Genomic DNA, 5,288 nt, shown 5'->3' with positions numbered 1-5,288 from the left:
ACTCAAACAACAAAGGATGTTTTTCCTCCCTCTATAAAACAGCTTTTTTTCATGCCTTTATGCCATTAGGAGTGGGTAAGAACTGAGACTCAAAGCTGGATTCTGAAAGCTCTCTCCATAAAATGAGACTTTGCCATCCTTTGTTCCGGGCTCCTCAAAACAGACTTTTGGTTTCTTGAACAAGATTTAGTTTCCCAGGGAGATGCTTTTTTGTGATTTCGGTGGAGCACCAATGTGTTTTAATAAAATTCAATAAGGTGCATATATATGTCAGGGAAGATTTAATGTTGATAGTGGCATTTTGCTTTGGAGATTCCGTTATCCCTGGGTGGAAAAGACGTGAAGGTTGCCGAGCACAGGAATGAAAAGGGAAAAAGAAGAAAAAAAAAATCAGCTTTATCCAGCCAAAGTGGAAATCAGGTGAATGGATAAGAAGATATTTTAGCCCCAGGAGAGACTGTACGTGTGTTCTGCACCACAGAGGGGCCTTCCTGTCTGACAGACAACGGGGTTTTGAGCTCTGTGAAACCAGTGTTGCTCACACAGCAGCAAAAGCAGATGTTCACCCCGTCAGAGAGCGGAGCTGACGTTCTCTCCTAGCGTTTGAAAACCTCCTGTCTTTGAAACCACAGACCCGGAACAGGATCAGTTCAGTTCTCACTTCGGGCACCTGCTGCAGGAGGAATGTCCCAGGTGGGATTTTATGGATGGCCGGGATCTCAATATGTGCAGCCCCATGGACACAGCAGGTGGGAAACTCCAGGGTGTCCTCCTGTCCCCCACAGCCTTGTCCTCCTGTCCCCTGGCATTTGCCTTCCCTTCTTTCCCCTTCCCTGGGAGGGTGGGGAGGCCCTGGCACAGGTTGCCCAGAGAAGCTGTGGCTGCCCCTTCCCTGGAGTTGTCCAAGGCCAGGTTGGATGGGGCTTGGAGCAACCTGGGCTAGTGAGAGGTGTCCCTGCCCATGGGAGGTGGTTGGAATGAGATGAGCTTTAAAATCCTTTCCAACTCAAACCCTTCCATGATTCTATGATGTAACACAGTATTGGTGAGTGCTGCCTGTTGCCTCTGCATCTGGAAAAGGGAGGTCTCCTCTCCCCAGGTGTTGAGCGACAGCTTCTTTCTGGTCAACCTGGAAAATGTACACTCGGATTTCAAGGGAGAGGAAATATTAAGTGTTTTCTCCTCAACCTTGGCATTATCTCTTTAGCAGGCAGGCCTCTCTCCCTCTGAAAAATTATTATTACAATAATTTCCCGTTGTGTTGAATCAAACTTTATCTTGAACTCTGCTTCCCCATTCTAATAATAATGACGGGCTGTTCAGAGTGTGGCTTCAGGAGTGATTCATTCCCTCAATACCACTGATTGGGACTTTACAGGACTTCAAAGGTAGGCAGCAATTTGGCTTTTTAACACGTTGGAGATAACATTTCTTTTGCTTTGGGATGAGCTCATTATGGGCTGTAGGACCAGGACATGATTATTTGCAGACACGTGGAGCTGATAGCAAAGGAGAGATGAGGCAGAGTAATAGGTTGGGCAAGAACTCATTAAATGTCGAGGCAGAACAATGGGCTCTTCCAGCCTTTAACTCCTTAGATTCATCTGGATCTTTCAATCTCAGCATCCTCCAGCCACTGGAGACTAAAACAACAATGGGCTGAATGCAGCAAGAAAGGCAGGCAATTATTTCACTTCAGTAAGAATTTAATGGATTTCTCAGCGTCGGAGGCAGATAACGGCGCGGGGACTAAAGTGGGTCGCTGAGATCCTGACGTCAGAGACCCAAATGTGAGTGAGTAACTGCCCCCCTTTGGAGGCTGGCAATGATTTTATCCCAAAAGTTCCAACACCAGCACTCTTTTGGAGGGTCTGTGCTTCAGCTTTGGACCTACCTAGAGATGCTCCACTCCTGGGAGAGCTGGGCTGCTCACATTTAACACCTCAGTGTAGACTCAGGAGGGTGACTGTGCCTTATATTCATATTCATACAAAGGATGGCAAAGTCTCATTTTATGGAGAAAGCTTTCAGAATCCAGGTTTGAGTCTCAGTTCTTATCCACTCCTAATGGCATAAAGGCACGAAAAAAAGCTGTTTTATAGAGGGAGGAAAAACATCCTTTTGCACTTAGAGCTTGGGTTACTGGGTGAGTCTCCACTCAGGGAAGGTGAGATGATGAAGAACTGCACACACTTTACAGCCCTCCAAACCCTGAATACTCAGTTAACAGTTCTCTGCTTTATAGAGGATGAAACTCAGAGCCGAATCCTGAATCCCTGCACTGGGAACCCTCAAGACTAGAGGGAGATCTTGAGGAGGGCACACTTACAGCAGAGGTGTTTGAGGGATGGCTTTGACCTGGGAATAACCCCCAGCCTTCCCCTGGGGTGGAGGAGCAGCAGAGGTGATGATGCTCCAAAAGGCAGTGGCACATCCCCGCTCCCCACAGCCTCAGCTGCAGGTTGCACACCCACACCAGCCAAGAGGGGGATTTTTTCTTTTTGTCTCTGCTGTTTCTTGCAGGTGAATTCCTCAGCCATCTGCAGAAAATTTTCCCCTTCATGGCCAGGAACACATGGCCCAAGGGTTGCTGGGGGTGGGGGGTTTAACTCCCCCCTTCTTCCCCCGGGGCTGAACAAAGCCCTTGATTGAGAGATCAACTCTGGGCTTTGCAAGAAGGGAGAGAGCTTGGGGTGTGTGAGTGTGAGTGTGTGTGTGTGTGTGTATTTTTCTTTTCTTTCCATCATACTAATGAAATTTGCAGACACGGAGAGGAAACTGAGAGTTATTTATAGGAGTGAGAGGAATGTGAGGCCTAATTGTGCTTAGTCTATTGCTAAGTATGTGATCTGTTTGCTATTACACTCTGCAGCCCTGCACACAGGTTCTGGGGTTCACTTCAGTGGAACATAGACATTTGATGGGCTAAAAATATCAGGTGAAGGTGCTTGCAAGGTTTAAGAACAAGTGAGACAAGGAGGGAGGACCATTTTTACCGAACTGGGTTGGGTAATTTTGGATTTTTTTTTTCATATATTTTTTTTTCCTAATTATCTTTTCACAGTTTAAAGGTTTCTGTGTCCCTGCCCATGATGTGCTGAGGGTACCTGGAGCTGCTGCTGTTCCCACGGGGTGGAAAGTGTGTAGAGGTTGAAAGATTAGGAGCAGTGGCTTTGCCCTCACCTCCTTTGCCTCCTTTATCACTGATCCCAGCTGGGAAAGGCTGATGGTAACAGGCTGAAATGCTCTGTAGAAACACTGAATCAGTGAATCCTTGCACTTTTGCAGGCTGGATTTTTACACAGAGCCCTCTCCAGCTCACCCCTAGTCCTGGGACAGCCCCAGTGCATCCTTCTCACTGGATAAGGAGCAAAGCTCCTGCCCAAAGGCACATCCCTGCATGTTCTTTGCTCTTCCCAGCCCAGCTGAGGCACTGGGAGCAGGGCCAGGGGTACAGGGGACTCCTCCACGGGGCAGCAGCTCTGCAAAGCTCAGCCCAGAGCAGGGGACCTGAGCTGCTGAGCTAAGTCATTCCTCATGGAAAAAGAGGAAAAGTCAGGCATGCAACCTGATACAACTGCTAATATCTACCAGGCAAGAGTGGAGCACTCCAACAGCTCTGGAGGGAGCTGCTTTTTGCTGCTTATCACTGGAATATTCTGTCCCTTTAGTTTTTGAGAGGCTCTGAAGGATCCTGTCACCTCTCCTGGGTCAAGGTTTCTCACTGTTTCAGACAAACACTTTTCCTGGGATGTTTTGCAAAATGCCATAGTGACTCACTCCTGTCACTCCTCTTTGCTGGGATAACAACACTAAAGGCAAAAACAAGTGATATTTACTGCCAGTGTCCAAAATTGGCTTTGCCACTGTGAGCAGAATTTAGAAAGACAGAAATAGAGGAGTGATTGTGGATTGCATTGCAATTAAGAGACAGCCCTTAAGATCCTCCTCCTCCTTCCAGCTGAAGCCAGAGGTGGACTGGCTCCATCCAGGCTGGCTGCCCTGCATGGGATGTAAAGCTGCTAGAAAGTTGGGAGGGATGCAGGATGCAGCTCACAGCTGGGCTCACAAACCAGCTTGCCCCCTCCCAAAGGGATTCAGGGCCTGAGGGAACCAGTGGCAGCAAGTCCAAGGCAGGGATCAAGAACTGCAAGGCAGTGAACCCTCCAGCCTGCCAGCTCACACCCAGTGTGACACCATCCCTGCCACATTTCTTGAGAGCAAACACAAAAGAAGAAGGAAAAATACTGAAGCTATACAGTGGCAGATGACATTTCTGTCTGAGGGATGTCCACTGTACATCTCCATGGGAATAATCCAACCCTCCTCCAGCTTGCTCCCATCTCCCTTTCAGACCCTGCTCCTAACTCTCAAATTAATTGACTTTATTCAGTGGGAGAAGGAAGACCTGTCCTGGTTTCCATGTTTCTGCCAGACCACCAAGGAAACACTGATTTAGCATGTGACATTTGTAGGGTAAAGAGCAAATGCCAGGCAGGTTATCTCAGCAAGGCCCCCGGGCCCTCCTCCATCACCAGTAAGCCATGGGATGCCAGTTGGCCACTGGCCAGTCCTTTGGCCACTGACCAACTGGCTGACATGCATTTCTTCCATACTTTCCTCCTGGACCTGCTGGGAGGGGTGTTTTACAGAAGCAATTGGTTTATTCCTGGGGTAAACAGTAGAAATTGGAGGGTAATTGCAGCAAGGACTTCGCTTCCTGTCCCAGTGTGAATAACCTGCTGGGTGCCAACTGGATGTCTGCCCTCCAAATGTGAGGCCAGCTGGCAGCTGCTCTGGGTTTGTCCCTCCCAGGTTTGCAGATGGATGTTGGAAGGTGTGGGAATGGGGATCAGTCCATCCATCCCCAAGGTGAGGAGCAGCACCAGGGCCATGGGAGGGGATGCTGGAGGCAGGACAGAGGCGTGGACAGGGTGAGGGCTGTGCTGGGAGGTGCCTGGTGACCCACTCCCACTGCTTTCATCTCCTTCCCATCCTCAATAATGGGTGTTTTCCCTCCTCACAGCCCTGCTGGGCCCTCACACACATTAGCTGGTGATATCTCTGCAGGAGGTGTTTTATCCCTTGTTTTGTACCCAGACCTCCTTCACCTCCTCCCACCTCTGCAGTGGGACCTGTCCATTAGCACGGGTGGCTGTGTGCACACATTTGGCTGGGATGAGGCTGTTCATGGCCTCAGAATCCCCTGTGTTCCCAGAGCATCTCTCCCAAAACCATTTCCCTCGCTGTGATTTGCTCCACTCCGTGGTATCACTGCACAGACACAG

At 49.2% G+C, this 5,288-nt stretch overlaps 1 long non-coding RNA gene across 1 annotated transcript; it reads left to right on the top strand.

The window, feature by feature from the left end:
* The first annotated feature begins 1,079 nt into the window (after positions 1 to 1,079).
* On the top strand, positions 1,080 to 3,165 carry LOC108495829. The gene is made up of 3 exons (XR_001874242.1): positions 1,080 to 1,388; positions 1,723 to 1,790; positions 3,065 to 3,165. It is a non-coding gene; the product is annotated as an uncharacterized LOC108495829 (long non-coding RNA).
* Positions 3,166 to 5,288: the final 2,123 nt, after the last annotated feature.

The sequence above is a fragment of the Lepidothrix coronata genome, unplaced genomic scaffold (assembly GCF_001604755.1).
Source record: "Lepidothrix coronata isolate B3197 unplaced genomic scaffold, Lepidothrix_coronata-1.0 Scaffold34, whole genome shotgun sequence".
NCBI lineage: Eukaryota > Metazoa > Chordata > Aves > Passeriformes > Pipridae > Lepidothrix > Lepidothrix coronata.
The sequence above is the reverse complement of the archived record's forward strand: the minus strand, read 5'-3'. Positions and strand labels throughout refer to the sequence as shown.